The 18,403-nt window shown below is 36.9% G+C and overlaps 1 protein-coding gene and 1 pseudogene across 3 annotated transcripts in view; both read right to left on the minus strand.

Moving 5' to 3' along the window:
* Positions 1 to 18,403, minus strand: part of SAMD4A (sterile alpha motif domain containing 4A) — a 309,605-nt gene that overhangs the window by 97,498 nt on the left and 193,704 nt on the right. The window lies entirely within an intron of this gene.
* On the minus strand, positions 9,626 to 10,757 carry LOC122741908 (annotated as a pseudogene).

Below are 18,403 nucleotides of genomic sequence, written 5' to 3' on the forward strand. Positions count from 1 at the left end.
AGAATGGCAATAGATTACTTTGTTTCATTCTCTATTTTCATTTTGCTGAAGGAGATGGTTTGTCATTTGTCAAATTTGAAGGGGGAAATTTTGATTGACAACTTTGAAAAGTATTTTCCAAACTAAAAAAGACTTTCATTGCAAAGGAATCAGGGAATGTTTATAGTTTGCTCTCGTCTTAAAATTTACTCTCATATATGCTTCAGGTTTCACCCTACTGTTTTATTTTGGACCCTTATTTCAGCTCATCTCTAGAAGGGATACTATAGGGAGGATGCTTTCAAAGTGGAATTCTGCTAATGCTACTTCTTCAAAATTGTTGGTATTTACTCAAGATAAGAGCAGAACTTAGAGGTGAAAAGCCATTACACATCAGTGTCTAGAAAAACGCTTTTCATGCAGGCACTCAAGAAAATATGTTGACCATTTATTGTTGACAAACCAACAAGTATAAACAACCAACAAGTATTTTGTTGTGAGACTCTTTATAATCTGGCTCCAACCATTCTTTTCGATCTTGTCTTGTGCTATTCTTGGTCTAGCCAAAGTGGACGACTTACCATTCCCCATTCTTGTCCTGCCCTTTCCCAACTCTGCACTTTGGTTTATGCTGTTCCCCATTCCTGGAAATGAAATACTTCATACATATGTATCTCTCAAAATCCTTACTCCCTCAGGCACCAACTCATTCATGAAGGCTTCCCTGAGGAAAGAGATCTATCAATTAATTCACATTTCTCATCATACTTTGGATCTCTCCTGCACTTGAGTCACCTTTTGCCTTGTGCAACAGTTATTTATGTGTCATATCCCCCTAATTAGACTTTAAACTTATTGAAAGCATGTTTTATCTCATCCTTTTAAATATATGCTTAACTCTTAGAAGGTACTTAACAAATGTTGAACTGAACTATTACAGATTCTTCTTCTTTCACTGGTCCTGTTGGGCAACAATCAGGAATTCTTTAATCAGAAAACTGAATCACTGGTAATATTTTGGGGAAAATGCTCAATAATACTAAGAACATATATTTTTAAAAAGTTATTAAGGTATTTTAGCAATGACATTATCATTCAAGAAAAAAAATAAAAGCAGTCACATATTATGGTCAAATACAGAATTGTAGGAGCAATAGAAGGGTTTTAATAGCTAAGTTAGTTAAAATTAACTTGCTCTCTTTCATCATTATTTCAGGGAAAATGTTAGGGAGAAATCTGAAGGATTCTATGTAGTCCTGAGAGATAATGTCTCAATTCTTGATTTTTAGCCTCCATATCTTATCCAAAGAGATGGAAACCCATATTCATAACATCTGGTGCCTGAAAGATTATTACATAAACCAGGTTATCATATTCCTTTTCACTCTAGATAAAGAAAATAGAACATGCTCCTGAGCGATAATGTAAATGGTATCAGAGGAATTCATAGCAAGCCCATAGGGGAAACTATACACTCCTACTAGGATAAAAAAATGTACAAAGTTATAGATTAAATTGGAGAATATGGGGTGGGGTGGGTGGGAAATCTAAGGCTATGAAGAAAAGCAGAGTGAGATTTATAGGTATACCCTTCTAAAAATTTTCCACGTTAAATAATATTTCCATACTGTACTGCAATAAAACAGGCTGATGTAGGAAGAGCAGCACCTGAACGAAAATCTCTTATACTGTGACTTCTTGCAACTGGAGTCAACTCCTATTACAAAACGTGGCATGTCAGCCTTTGGGCGAATAAAGACTTATGACTCTTCACGTTAACACTTAAACATTTGAACTTAAAAAAAATTAGAATGGTTTTGACAGACTTTTATTGCTGCATTAATCTTTGGTGACATTTCATTTGTCCTCTCCTGTCAGTTTCTATAATACAAAATTAGGTGTCACACAGCAGGAAATTATTTTTATGTAACTGTTTTAACTTTTTTTGGTCGTTATTTATGTCATAAGTTAGACAAGATGTTAGCACATGAATATCAACAGGACTTTACTCACATATTATAGCTTTGAATCAAAGTTACTAAATAGGATATTACTAAAAATCTTTTCATTCCAACTCCTCAAATATGATGATACCAAGTACATTTGATAACGTTTGATAACACTGAAGTATATGTTTGTGCCAAATCAGTAGGACTTGTGGATTCCCCCACATTGGGTTAATTCTACCTATATCTTCTCAAATTATCCATTTTTGCTTCTTGGGTTTATGAATGAATGGAAATTCTGCAAACATGGAGTAAATACAAGAAATACCCACAAGTCTGCATAAAGAAGACAGAATTTGGTTTACTGTGTTTATGTCTGAATAAAAACAGCAACTTAATCAAGATTTTGGAAGGGAAATATTACTAAATGTTTAAAAAAAAAACCAAATTGTCTCTTTACTCTGTTGCAGTTGTTCCAGGTGATTACCAGAGGATAAAAAGAAGTAGAATGGCCTGGGGAAAACCAAACTCTACCCTAACCCCGACTTTTCTATTGATTGATCCCATTCTTCCCACCCAGGACACTATCTCAGGAAGGTCCCCAACAATATTCCATTTTACTTCCAACTTCATTAACTGGGTATCTTTTCCTTCTCATCAGTATCCTTGGCCTCCTTTACCAGACCTCTTCCATTAAAATGTAAATTTCCACGCAAATTCACACACTGTTGGTGGACCTGTGAATTTGTCCAGTCATTCTGAAAAACAATTTGGAACTATGCCCTTCAAATTACTAAACTGTAGATACTCTTTGACCCAGGAATGCTGTAAGTAGATCTACAGCCAAACCAGGTCAAAGAAAGAGAAAATGTACAAAAATATTTATAGCAGCTTTTTTGGGTTCATTGTACCAAAGAGGTGGAAAATTCAACTGTGGAATGGCGAAACAAAACTATGGTACATGAATGAAATTAAATATTACTGGATTGTAAAAAGTGATGAAAAGAATGATTTCAGAGAAACCTGGAAGACTGGTATGAACTAATGCAGAGTAAAGTAAGCAGAGCGCTGAGAACAATGTATATATACCACTAACAACATTGTAAAGACAGAATAAAAAAAAAAACACTCGAAAACTCTGTTCATTACAATGAAAAGCAATGACTACAGTTTGTGTTACTAGAATATGCATATTTGTTTTTCTGGGGTTTTTCCCCCTTGGGGAAAGGTGGAACAGAGAGGAGATAAATGATTCTTAATTAATAAAATTAAAATTAATTTAAAAACAAATTTTAAAATGTATATATATGTGCATATATATATATATATATTTGCATTCTTAGAGATATAGTAAAGGACTTGTCTTGCTTGCTTGTATTTGTATCCCCAGAGCTCAATACATTGGCATATAGGAAGTACTTAAATGCTTGTTGATGACAAACCATTTGTGTTATATCATTCAAAAAGCAGTATTTATTTTAAAGAAAAGGGCTGTAAGTAATTTTATTACATAGTTCTGACTATTCTATAACTTAGCTCCTTCATAATTTAATAATAGAATGGATTGTCAGTGAGGATTATGGACCACAAAGTAATTTACTAATTAGAAAATTGTTTTTTCAGATTCATTAGAAGATTTAGATAAAATGTGAATTGCAACAGTTCACACAAGATGACCATTTAAAGAAGACACAATTTGAGCTCACACTACTAATTAGAGTTCTTTTGGGGTTTAACTGTGAAAAATTAGATAGTTGGTCTTGATAATTAATTTGATTAGTTCAAGAGGATCAATTATTATGCTTCACATATTCACAATTTCTATGTCTTCTCTCCCTTCCCAAACTGCTAAACTGTCATAACCTGGCCCAGAAGACCATGTGTTGTGATATGTGCATTGCAGTTATAAAATTTATATACAGGGTATAATTAGATATGTTTAGAATTTTTCAAATGCTATTTCATTTTTCATTTAATCTACAGTGCATTACAGTGAAGTAGAGTTAATGTATTGCTTGTCTTTTATCGATTACTGATTATAAATTAGTTGTATTTTAAAAAAATACTTCCAAAGATATTATAAGTAAATGTTCCCAGAATATACTGTTTCCCAGAGCAACTCCAATATAAGGAGCATTGACAAACATAATTGGTTCCTGTTTGATATGAAATGGTGAACATGTACCCAGCAAGAATGCTGCCTAAGTATAGAAGCACAATTCTGTCAATAACAGTTACTGGTTACATGGAAACAGTTAGATTTCTTCATTTAATTACTAGTTAAGGAATACACTTAATTGGGAATTAAAGTTACATACTCAGGCTTCCTCCTCCTCCTTTTCTTTTTTTCCACTTTACTGCTGACCTCTTCCTTCATCTCATCTATTAATATTCTTCTAGCCCAATTAATCAACAAACAAGCAGATATTGAGACACTTAGCCAGTCTTTGAGTCAGGGAGGTTTTAACCAAAGTCCTTCCTGTGTGTGTGTGTGTGTGTGTGTGTGTGTATACACATGCATGTGTGTGTATATAAACATACATACATACACACATGTGTATATCTATATCTAATATCTAATACACACACACAGACAGTATGACAATGGGGAAGTCAACTAATTTCTCAGTACCTCTGGCAACTCTAAATAATAGTTTACAGATTTGTAAAATATTTTTTTCTTCCTCTGGGGTGTTTTGTTTTTTTGTTTAGTCATTTTTGAGTAGTGTCTGATTCTTTGCAACCCCATTTGGGGTTTTCTTGGCAAAGATATCAGAGTGGTTTGCCATTTCTTTTTCCAGCTTATTTTATAGATTGAAGAAACTGAGGCAAGCAGGGTTAAGTGACTTGCCCAGGGTCACATAGCTAGTAAGTGTCTAAAGCCCAATTTGAAATCTGGAAGATGAGTCTTCCTGACTCCAAACCCAGAAGGCTCTATCCACTGAGCTCCTTAGCTGCTCCTCATCAGGAGAGTACCCTATGTCAATGAACTCACAGGTCCAGGACAACAACAAAAATTGTACTTGGCACTGAAGATATAAAAACAAATACAAAAATTCCCTTACTTTCAAGGACTTTATGATCTATCAAGGTAAACAACATGCCACATATAAATAAATGCAAAGTGATTTGGGGGAAGAGGAGATAAGCAGTGAGGGGAGTGAGGAAACGTATGAAGTAGTATGAAGTAGGGGAGTGGAATTTGACCCGGACTAAGTCACCAATCCAGAAACTGAAGCTGGAGTTATGAATAAAAGGAAGAAAAAATTCCAAACTCAAAGAAGAACTGCTTTGGGACTGAGAGAAACCAAAGCGGGTAAACCCAGAATAAGAGAGAAACTCCACAAGTCCAAGTACAGCCACAGGGAAAAGAATGTCCTAGCCACAAAGACTTCAAGAAGACCTAGAAGAAATGAACCAAGAGATGCAAAATGGAATGCCTAAGGAAGAAAAAAATAGCAAGGAGAAATAATTCCTTTTAATGAGATGGTGATAAATGTTAAGAATTAAACTCCTAGAAATTAGAATGGGTCTAATAGAAAATGGCTCCAGGAGACAAGAAATATTAAAAGAAAATCAGGTTTGGTGGCAAATAAGCCAGCATATATAATGGAAGAGCTAGGTCTATTCAACCACTGATCAGACTTCGTCCTATTACAGGGGAAACTAGAGAGGTGTACAAATGTGGCTAGGTATAATGATGTGTAACCACACATGTCAAGTGGACTGCAATGATTTTGCACCTAGCTCTTGATGGGAAGGCTGCCAAGGAGTTGGAAGAGATGATGGAAAACTTCAGAAAAAGGAGATATGAGAAAATGTGCTCAGGATGACATCAGAGAAGAACCAATATAATGAGACAGAAGTGACTGCAGCAAGAGAAAGTGGTACCACAGTGGACTTTAGCTGGAGTCATTGTAGGGATAGGCAGACAGGCAGGTGCCTTTGACTACTGGGTACCAAGTAGTAAGATAACTGGCCTGGAAGCAAGGAGAGGAGGACACTAAGACCCCCAAAAGACTGTGTGACTTCTTCAGCTGCTGAATGGAAGGGTAGTAGAGCTGATAGAGTACTCCACAGAGAGGGGACAGAGCTAAGGAACCCTGTTCTCTTTCTGTTTCACTTCTGCCCCTTCCACTCTGTTTTAATGCAATCTTTGTTTTTTAAGTTCGTTCTGCCATTGGTTTCTCCAAGATAACGTAGCCATTCATTGAAGTATTGATATAGTATTCCTGGGAAATCAATTACAGCCAAAAGGGAGGCAAAGGTCCAGGAGGCATGTAGGGATAGAGAATGATGGAATTTATTACCACTAGAAGGAAATTCCTTGTTACAAGATTGGGGACATAATAAAAGATTTTATTGATGCACATTTTCATAGCTTTCCAAAAGCAGAGACACATGTGAATTAAGAATAATACCAGAACTCAATGACTCTGTACCTCCTTAGGCATGTTCCTCTTTGCCATTTTTCCTTCCCTAGGTGGGTTTAAAGGAAACATTCCCTTGAGGGGAAAAGTGAAAGGCAAAACTTCAAAGACACCACTTCTGGAGAAGTAGGTGCCAGAAGACAAGGGATCAGCAAATAGAGAGAAAATGATTTCCCTTCCTCAGCCAAACACCTTCTTTCAAAATGACACCTGAACTCGAAACTTCACTACAACATACTCAAGTACCCAGTCTCTGTGTGAAAATCTCCATAGGCAGCGCATTTTATGTTAAAATCACTCTAATTCTAGAAGTTTTTTCTCACAGAGACCAAATTTGCAACTCCCTCTTTGCAATTTTCACCCATTTCTGAGTTCCTTCCTCTGGAACCAAGCAGAACAAGTGTCTCACATGAGAGCCCATTAAATGACAGTCATATTACTGCTGAATCACACTGAATATGTCGTAGTCCACTCAAATTCCTAGACCTTTGCAAAGGAACTGCTATTTGGTCAGATTTCCCCCCATCTCGTAGTTTGTTTGTTTTTTTAAAGTCAATTCAAGAATAAGACTTTACATTTATGCCTGTTAAATTTCATCTATTAAGAGGTAGTCTCTTATTTCATCTAATAAAATTTGATCCAACATTTTTTTCTACCAACTTTCTCATTCTTTCTCCTAGTAGTGTCACAATCAAATTTCATAAACATGTCATCTATGCCTGTATATGGTATATTGATTACAAAACTGTTAAATTGCACAAAGAAACCTAGAACTTTTCACTGGAGACGTTCTTCTAGCTTAACACTGAACCACTAATGGTTACTGTGTTTCTTTAGACAATCCACCTGACTGTTCTTCCTTTTAGAGATGTCCTCTAACCTCTTTAATATTATATCCTGGATAGTGTACAGAGCAGCAGGAACTAACCAGGAACATTTAAATAGAGGAGCTGTGTTTTCTGGAGGAACTAGCAGGGATAGCAAAGAGTCAGAAATATGACCTGGTACCACTGCATACAGAAGTCTACAAACATCAGCACACCAGGAAAACCCAGAATCTTCAGCTATGTGCACTGGGGTAAAGCATGGAGCAAGGATGAAGCTGGAATACTTAGGGTCTTCAGCTCACTACCAAGAAGAAGCATTGTAAAATGCCAAATAATACCGATTAGGTCCAAACAATAACCCACCATTCCTTCCAGAGGAGCATATAACTTGGTCATGACACAAAGTGCCAATCTGGGAAATGTCTGGAAAATGAGCAAGCCAAAGACGACACCGGTGATAGAGAACTGTGGATCCAAGGACACGTAAGACACAAATCTAGAAGAGGAGAATAATGTTATAATATCTACAAGAAAAATAAAACAAAAATCACTTGGACAGAAGGTTGATTAGATTTTTTAAATAAATGAAGCAAAAGTTCAAAAATGTTTTATAAAGTTAATGAGAATTCTTGAGCAAAGTATTGAAAATAAAGGAGAGTTCCAGAGGAAAGAAGTGGAAAAAGAATAAACAATACTACAGGAGGTAGAAAACTTTACCTAAATGACAGACTCCCTAAAATTTAGACCCAAAGAGCTTGAATAGGATATTCCCAAATAAGAATGAATTATCTGGTAAAACTGAGTATAACCCATAAGGGGGAAAATGAAATTTTAATGAAATAGTATTCACAATGAAAGAATTTGTGAAGAAAAGATCTGAGCTGACAAGAATTAATTGTCCTAAAGCCCTTTTACAGTGTTTCCTGGAAAAAAAATATAACAGTCACAAAATTCACAACAGCCAGCAAATGATGCATAATAGAGACCTATTAGGAGGACAGCACAGCATTTCAGTTCATCTTTGGCTGTATTTCAGAAATAATGGTAGCCAACAGTGTTACTAAAACATGAACAAACAAGCTATTTCATAGCATTAGGTTCTTCAAAAGATTTAGAGCTGGAAAAGACATTAGTGTCATCCCCAAATTTTACTGATGAAGTAACTGAAGTGACTTGCCCATGGTAGGAAATTAAATCAACACAATCAACTAATTCTACAATTGAAAAGAACCCAGGAAGCTACTGAGTCCAAACTGGTGCATGACTAAGAATCAACTCTGCAATATTTCCACTGAGAGATCATTCAGTCTTTGAAAGATCTCCAGTGATGCAAAACCCACATTTGGATAGCTCTCATTTTTGGAGAAGGATTTCCTTTCTTCAAGCCAAAATTTGCCTCTACTTCTCCCAACTGTGACCTGGTGCAAAGTATAAGAAACTTAATCCTTCTTCTACATGAAAGCCCTTGACATTTCTGAAGATAACTATGTCTACAGTCTTCTTTTCTCCAAATTGATAATTATCCAGTTCCTTCAAAGGATATCCAACAGCAGGTTTTGAAGTCCCTCAGCAGCTTCATCACTCTCCTCTGAATACTGTTCTGGCTTATCAACATTCTTCTGAAAATGTGGCCTCCCAAACTGAACACAATACCTGCCCAGGTTGGCTCTGATGTGGGAAGAATTTAGATGACACTATTATTACATCTCATGTTCTAGATACTGTGGCTCTCAATGCAAAGTTATCAACTTTTTTTGGCTGCTATATTGCTAATAGGTCATTAAAACCAGCAATTCTTTTCATTCATTCATTCATTTATCTATTCATTTATTTATCTATCCAGACATTTGTCTGTTTGTCTATCGATCTATTGATCTATCTATCTATCTATCTATCTATCTATCTATCTATCTATCTATCTATCTATCTATCCATCCATCCATCATCTCTCTGTTTTTTGCTTCACTAACATTTATTTGAGATGCTACACAACACTGCCAAGTGGAAGGTGTGTCATGAATTGGGGGCAAACCCTATAACCATGGAGGGGGGGATAAAAGTCCAGGAAGAAGCTAGGGAATCATGGGTATAGCAAGTAGGGGGATATCACACAAAGACAGCATGGGGGAGTGGGAACCTAGATATCCTGCTTGGATCTGGCAGCTCCTTACTCAAATCCAACTGTCTCAGCTCGAGGGGCTCTCTGTTTTCTCCCTCCCCAAGGTTTAACAATATAAGGGAGCGATGCTGGGGTGCTTGAGCAGAAGGCAGAAAGGGTGTTATTATTCCCTCTGCTCTGCATAGCTATTTGGTTCATGGCTGTGGCTACAGGTAAAGCTTAGTATGGGTGGCATGGGCTGGGAACAGAAGTGACCAGGGCTCCATAGCCTCGGTAGGCATGATTAGCTGCTCCTGCATCTTCTCTATCTCCTTTATACTTGCACTAGGCAGGAAGACCATTCACTTCTGCCCATCTGATGAACTCCACAGTGGTAGCACTTTTGTTGTTCCTCTGCCCATGCCAAGCACTGAGGGCAGAGGCTTCTAGGCACACCCAGAGGAGAAGGTCAATGCCCAAGGCCAGGGGAGAGGGCAGTGGTTAATGGCATTAAGGTTGATTGAAGCATCCTCCCCACTCTGACCTCCAGACGGCAGTGTCACACCTGGGATGGCAGGAGGCACAGTTCAATGTAGGGCAGAGACAGTTGCCATGGTAATCTCCTCAGGGGTGTACTTGAAGTGGCAGGCATGACCAGGGGTCACCATGTTGGGCTTGATCAGTGTCCCCTCAAGGTACACATGGTGGTCACGCAGGGCCTCATAGACAGCAGCCAGTACCTTCTCAGTGATGTACTAGCATCATTTGAGATTATGGTCTCTCTCCAGTAAGATCTCGGACTCCAAAATAGGCATAATGCCATTCTGTTGGCAGATTCTAGCATAGCAGGCAAGCACATTGGCATTCTCCAGGATTTCCAGGGGAGAGGGTGTATGATGTTTGGCAAAGTCAGCCCCATCCTTCTAGTACTGAGCACAGCATTCAGAGAGCCTGTCCAGGGGCAGCTAGGTGGCACAGTGGATAAAGCACTGGCCCTAGAATCAGGAGTACCTGAGTTCAAATCCGGCCTCAGACACTTAACACTAGCTGTGTGACCCTGGGCAAGTCATTTAACCCCAATTGCCTCACAAAAAAAAAAAACCCAGAGAGCCCGTCCAGCCCTTGTGTGGTGGTTTGTCCATCAGTTTCAGCTAAAGCAACCACACCTTTATCAACCTTGATGCCCACAACAACGCCCTTGTCCTGGATGGTGTGGATGAAGGCCGCCCCCCCATAATTGCCTTTCTGATAGAGGGTCTCATGGGAGAAGAGGACACCCCCAATGCATTTCTTGATCCTTCCATCAGTTCTGAGCAGGACCTGGTGATTCTCTCTGTGGTTCTCCTCTGTATTCTCCACCCTAACCTGACTCATCAGCTGCCAAGATGCCCTTGCCTGGAGCAACAATCCAAAAGGTGATATCCAGCCATTCCTTCTTTTTCTCAGCCAACAGGGCTGGGTATAAATGGGACATAGTGGTGGTCTTCTCTCCTCTTGGCTAGATGAACTTAATGGCTTCTCTTGCAGAGCCTAGTGTGTCCTGCATGGGGTCCAGGAATCTGAGGCCCAGCAATTCTTTTTAAAGCAAACTGATTTCTAGCCACATCTCCCTCCATATTTTTAAAAATGAAGCTGGGGACAGTTACGTGGCACAGTAGATAAAGCACTAGCTTTGGATTCAGGAGGACCTGAGTTCAAATCTGGCCTCAAACACTAGGCACTTACTAGCTGTTGTGACCCTGAGCAAGTCACTTAATCCTCATTGTCCCACACACACACACAAAAAATGAAGCTGACTTTTTGAGCCAAAGTGTAAGATTTTACATTTATCCATATTAAACTTTTAGTTAGAGAAAAATTACCTTTCTAGAATGCTGCCAGAAATATGCCAAGCTCTTTGATTTACAGGTTACAGACTGAACTTCTAAGTTTTTAGAAATTTAGGACATTTCCCTTTCTATAATTGCACAGCATATCTCCCATTTTTCATAATATTTGTTTTAAATCATATGTTTCTCTAATTTTCCAAATTTGATTACAACCCATGAAACATTTTTCTCTTTTAAAAACATCTATTGATATATTTTGTTTTAAAATAACCATCATTTCCAAATATATCCCTTCTCACTACCTTACCTAGCAAATTATCCTTTACAAAATAATAAAATATCGAAAAAGCACATCAGCAAAACCAGTCAATGAATCATTCTAGTCTGGTAGTATATTCAATAATATATTCAATAGTATATTCATAGTTCTCTATGTCTACAAAGAAAGGAGGGAGATGAGAAATTAATTCCTTGCCAAATCCTAACAATCATTACAATTATACAGCATAGTTTGTTATTCTTTTCATTTCCTTTGTTTCAGTAATTTTATATATTATTTTTTAGTTTTGCTTACTTTATTCTGCATCAGATCATAAAAAGTTTTCATGATTTTTCTCTGGATTCTTCATCATTTCTCATGGCCCTGTAATAGTTCATTACATTCATGTACATTATAATTTAGTTTAGCTATTCCTCAATCAGTGGGTATCTATTTTGTTTTCCATTCTTTGCCACCACAAAAAGTGCTTTAATAAATATTTTGATAGGTAATCGTTCTTTCTTTCATTGACCTCCTTGGGACATATCCTGAGTTTCATGATTAAATAAAGATCATTAGTTGGCTTAATAAAATACACCTCTTTTAGTACTCTAGGCTGTTTGTACTTTCACTTGACTTGAATTCTTCAAGGACAGGATAGGTGCTCCCTTACTCTCTACCTACTTATTTGGATATCAACTACTATTAGTGATTTTTGTAATGTCTTTTCCAGGCCAAAAATCATTCTCCTTGACAAAGAATGCAAAAGCAAAATGAATAGATTACCCATTGCCTTCTCTTTTGCTCTAAACTTGATTGATTTCCAGAGATTTCAAAACATCCTTTTTATCGCCTCCATCCTTCCTCACTGGCCTCAGATTTAGTCCCTGATACGTAATTTTTATAAGACAGTCCAAGTCTTTTGTGTTTATCTCCTTTTAACTGCTCTTGTTTTTACCTTCTGACACGTTTTTGTTGATAAATTCCCTGAACACCTACATTGGTCTCCTTAGGCAATTCCTTCTTTTTCTCCTCAGCAGAAGTATTTCTCTTTGTCAGGTCAAAATTCCATTTTTAAGAGCTTACTAACCCTCCTGGATTCTATCTAGCCTTCCTCTGAAATCAGCTCTCCCCAAAGAGATAAGACAATATGAGAGACACTAAGGCCAACATTTTTTTGTTTTCTCTTCTACCTTAAAAATCTAAAAAATAATTGTCACTTCCTCCCTAAGATTCCCATGTACTTTAATTTTTCATGTTTGTAAGACTTAAGACCCAGAATAAGTTTCCTTTATTGGTACTCTATTTTTCAAAGGGTGAAATCATTATGAAGGCAAGCTAAATAATTAAGATCTGTTCTGCTTTGGGTACAAAGTTCTAGTAGGTGTCCAGATAATTGAAGTCCTTCATCCTTTTTATTTTATTCCTTCATTCCAAGTTTGGAATTATAACCTGAGACTCCTAATCCATGCCTTATGTCCACATAGTATAGTCTGACAACAATATCCTTTGTTTCTCTCACTTCACAGATCTTTGTCCAAATGTTCTTCTTTATCATTCCTCACCTGAATATATTTTGTTACTATATAGTGCCCCACTCTTTTATCTATCCTGTACATCTTCAATAAGGTACTTTTCTTTTTTTTTGGTTTGTTTTTTGTTTTTGTTTTTTTTTGGTGGGGCAATGAGGGTTAAGTGTCAAGTGTCTGAGGCTGTATTTGAATTAAGGTCCTCCTGAATCCACGGCCGGTACTTTATCCACTGCACCACCTAGCTGCCCCAATAAGGTACTTTTCTAGAACTATATTCCAGTCAAATGCCCTATCCCAAAATGTCAGTGATACTTATGTTATCAAATCTACCATCTCTAGTTCAACCCATTTGTTTTCCATGGCATTTGAGGCCATGGCTATAGTGTTCCTTTGTCTCCTATGAATTTTTGGACATTTGTGCTGCTATTCTTCCCACATTTTAAGTATAATCTATGGTAACTAGCTTGGTGAATGTACATTCGGCATTTTCTATTTTTCCCCCTTCTTTTTCAGCTTAAAGCCATTTTGACTGGATTTGTAAGACTCTAAGCACATGTATTTTGCCCATTACTTTTCACTGTCATGCCTGTGTTTTAAGCCATGGGCCATAAATCAACAGTCTGTTCTCAGATACCATATTTTTAAATGAGGTATTCCCTTGCTTAGATCTACTTTTCTCTTAATGAAACCCTTGCCTTCCAATAGCAGCAATGATAAAAAACAAAGCAAAAACCCCTTACCATCTGTGCTCCTTAAATCTTCAGGATGTTATAATCCTTTACATAGGTATGTGTTTTATACTACCAGACTAAGTTACTGAGTACTAAAACCCTTATACAGTGTCTGCACTTTTGGAATACTCAGGAACAGAAGCAGATTTTCTTTAATGAGTCATCTTCCTTTTTGTCACTTTTTTTTTCAGTTTTGTCTCTCCCGAGCAGTGCCAATGCTCACACTCTTGGCGAGGTTGCTCTGGATAATACTGTGTTCACCTGAGAGTCAGAAAATGTTGATCATCTTTCTTTTCTCCATTAAACTCTAGATCTGAGCCCTTTTCTTTTCCTACGTTATTTGTTATCCTTATGGGAATAAACTTCTAATTCTAGTGAGATAACCAGGACACAGCAATATATATATATATATAATATATATATATGTATGTATGTATATATATATGTATATATATATATTCAACCATATAGAATATTATTGGATTTTCAGACTGTTAAATATAGGAAGACAGATTGAGAACCATGGAATGAATACCGTTTATCTGTTTCTCCTCTCCCCTTTCATCATTCCCTCATTTTTTTTACATAATTTTCCCCTACTGCTTTTTAATTTACTTTAAAACTTAGTCTTCTCTAAGAATTTGCTTTGACTTTTTTCCCTGGGCTGACAGAGTAACAAATAAAGAAGTTATCACCTATTTCTCATGGGTTGGGATTAAGGGAAAGAAAAACTAATAAGCACTTATTATTTGCCTCCAGGTACCTCTCATTCCCTTGTCCTCTTTACTCTGTTGTCTCCCTCTTACCTCACCTGAACTGAGGGCCCAAAGTCTCACACATCGCTAAATAGATTTTCAACTCTGTGGGGAAACACAGTCAGTGAGCTAGGATGATAGCGGGTGGCTGATCCTTCTTCCTCTATAATCAATGGTACTTAAAACTAAAAAGCCTAAGGAAGAAAGATAACCCTAAATCTAAATGAAGAAAGAATAACCCTAAATATAAACGCCTTTCGATCATTCGAAAAATTATCTCTCTCTACATTTTTGATTCACACAGGCAACCACATGGGGCCTGTTCATGAATGTGTGGATTTGTTAAAGGAAATGAAAGATTTTTGGCAATTGAGATTCTAATTAACTTTGCTACTCTTATTTAACATCTTAAGGATGGGCTAGGATTATTAAGCATAGTAACAATAGTAGCTAACATTGACATAGCACCTAACGTTTACAAAGATCTTTACACATGTTAAATTCATTTCATCTTCTCATGAACACTGGGAGGAAGGTATTATTATCATCATCATCGTCATCATCACTAAAGATGGGGAAACAGACACATACAGGTTAAATGACTCACCCAGTGTCACACAGCTTGTTGTAAATGTCCAGGGTAGTATTTAAACTTGGATCTTCTTGACTCTAAGTCCTGAATGAACTCTATCTACTTCAACAACAACTAGATGCTTGTGAATTCCCTGTTCCTAATTTTTTGGAAAATATACCAAAGAAAAAGAATGGAAATCATGTAAGAATCATCTTTTGCTTCTATAGTATTTTTTTTCTTCCCTGGCTAAACAACAGATACTCAAATGCATAATTTCTTTTTGTTTTTCCTTAAAAGTATTTTATTATTTTCCAGTTACATGTAGAGACAGTTTTCAACATTTGTTTTTATAAGATTTCTAGTTTCAAATTTTTCTCCCTCCCCTCCCTCCCCCCTCTCCAAGACAGTAAGCAATCTGATATATGTACAATCACATTAAACATATTTCTGCATTAGTCACGCTGTGTAAGAAGAATCAGAGCAAAAAGAAAAAACCTCAAAAAAGAAAAACAAACAAAAAAATAGAAATAGTATGGTTCAATCTGCATCTAGATTCCATAGTTCCTTTTTTTCTGGATTTGGAGAGTATTTTCCATCATGAGTCCTTTGGAACTATCTTGGAACATTGTACTACTGAGAAGAGTCAAGTTTATCACAGCTGATCAACACACAATGTTGTTGATACTGTGTACAATATTCTCCTGTTTCTGCTCATCTCACTCAGCATCAGTTCATGTAAATCCTTCCAGGTTTCTCTGAAATCTGCCTGCTTTTCTTACAGCACAATAGTATTCCATTACATTCATATACCAAAACTCGTTCAGCCATTCCCCAATTGATGGGCATCCCCTCAATTTCCAATTCCTTGCCACCACAAACAGAGCCGCTATAAATATTTTTGTACATGTGGGTCCTTTTCCCTTTTTTATGATCTCTTTGGGAAAAAGACCTAATAGTGGTATTGCTGGGTCAAAAAAACTGCCTGTTTATATCCTTTGACCATTTCTCAATTGGGGAATAACTTATAAATTTGATTTAGTTCCCAATATATTTTAGGAATGAGGCTTTTATCAGAAATATTAGCTATAAAAATTGTTTCCCAGCTTTCTGCATCCCTTCTAATTTTGGATGCATTGCTTCTGTTTGTACAAAACCTTTTTAATTTAATGTAATCAAAAGCATCCATTTTGCATTTCATAGTATTCTCTATCTCTTGTTTGGTCATAAACTGTTCTCTTTTCCACAAATCTGAGAGGTAAACTATTATCTCCTCTCCCAATTTACCTATGGTATCACCTTTTATGTCTAAATCACATACCCATTTTGACCTTATTTTAGTATAAGGCATAATATGTTGATCTATGCCTAGTTTCTGCCATACTATCTTCCAGTTTTCCAAGTAGTTTTTGTCAAATACTGAGTTCCTATCCCAGAAGCTGGAGTCTTTGAGTTTATCAAATAGTACATTTACTACTGTCTCCTGTGTCTAACCTTTTCCATTGATCCTCCACTCTATTTCTTAGCCAGTACCAGATAGTTTTGATGACAAATGCATCATTTCTAATAGATTACTCTGGAATGGCAGATGGAGTGGCTGAAATCATTGAATCAGAATGTCAGAAAAGTAAGGGATGATAGAGACCATTTAGTTCAATCCCCTTATTTTAGAGATGAGGAAAAATGGAGGACAAAAGAGGGGGTAAGTAATTTGCCTATGGTCATTTTGAATGAAATTAAATGCCATATAAAGGAATAGTTCCTTGAAAGGAAGGACTATTTCATTTTTGTCTTTATATCCTAAGTAGCTGGAACAAAGTGTGCTCATATAATAGGTGTTTAATAAGTGCTTTTTAATTAATAATGATAAACTAGATTTATATGGCACTTAGTATCTTCCAGGCACTGTGCTAAGCACTTTACAATTATTATCTTGTTTGATCCTCACAACAATGTGGGAGGTAGGTGTTATTATTATCCCAATTTTATAGATGAGGAAACTGAGGCAAGCAGGTGTTAAATGACTTGCCAAGAGTGTCACATAGCTACTAAATGTCTAAGGCTAAATTTGAACTCATGTATTCATGATTCCAAACCCAGCACTCTATCTAACACGCAACCTAGAATTGTCCCAGATTAGATTAGAGGGAAAATCTGGCTTTGTTTATTTAAAAGCAAAAACCCCCAAAACAACCCGGTGTTTCCCCTAATAAAAAGGTAAACATCGGGGGGCAGCTGGGTGGCGCAGTGGATAGAGCACCGGCCCTGGAGTCAGGAGTACCTGAGATCAAATCCGGCCTCAGACACTTAACAGTTACTAACTGTGTGACCCTGGGCAAGTCACTTAACCCCAATTGCCTCACTTAAAAAAAAAAAAGGTAAACATCAAGACTCTTGCCCACCTGAAAAGTGACATCTGAAATCCCCAATATATCAGATGTTATAAGAAGAGATCTGTTTATTTCTAAGTCAAGCTTTCATCTGAATTTGTACTGAGTAAAGGAGCATCAATATTTTATTGAAAAATAAATGTTGTTGATGTTGTACATCTGCCCAGAGGAAATGATGCTGGTTTTTCTGTGATTGTGCCAGATTTTTTGTCAGCTCCTTTTCAAAGACTGTTGTTTACTTTCTGAAGAATAGGATATAAAGGTAAGCTTGGGACCTGATGGTTTCGTTTTCCATCTGCTGCATTTTAGGGTCACAAAATATTTGCTTGTACATTCTCCATATATTATCACTATATTTATACGTGTGACATGCTGTCTTCCCCATTAGAATGTAAGTTCCTGGAGGCATTGGCTTTTTCACTTTTTTTCTCTGTATTTCCAGTGCCTGATAGAAAGCAAGCCCTTAATAAATTCATGTTAATTGCTTGATGACAGTTCTATGAGGTATCGGTATTATTCTTCCCATTTGAAAAATGAGGAAATTAAGTTTCTGAGAGGACTGGTGATTTTTAAATTCATTATGGAGGACTTGTTTCCCTCCCTCTTTATTCTCTGTCTCTCTTTCCTTAACATTTGCTTCATAAACCTGCGCTGTAATTTTGCCAATAAACAGAGAGTAAGAAGCCACATGGAATAATGGAACAAATATTTAGAGTCAGAAAAGTTCTGATTCTTGGTATGTGACTGTATGACTGTGGGCAAGTTACTTAAACTTTTTGAGTCTCAGTTTCCTCATCTCAAAAGTGTTGATAATAATATTTGTATTGACCATCAATCAATAAATATTTGAAGTATCTAGGAAAACAGTCCCTCAAAGAGCTTACATTCGATTGGGGTAAGAGATAACACATATACATGTATGTACAAAATAAATACACGGCAATTTCTCAAGAGATGTATTCGGGGCAGCTAGGTGGTGCAGTGGATAGAGCACTGGCCCTGGAGTCAGGAGTAACTGAGTTCAAATTCTGCCTCAGACACTTAACACTTGCTAGC

The sequence above is a fragment of the Dromiciops gliroides genome, chromosome 2, assembly GCF_019393635.1.
Source record: "Dromiciops gliroides isolate mDroGli1 chromosome 2, mDroGli1.pri, whole genome shotgun sequence".
Classification (NCBI taxonomy): domain Eukaryota; kingdom Metazoa; phylum Chordata; class Mammalia; order Microbiotheria; family Microbiotheriidae; genus Dromiciops; species Dromiciops gliroides.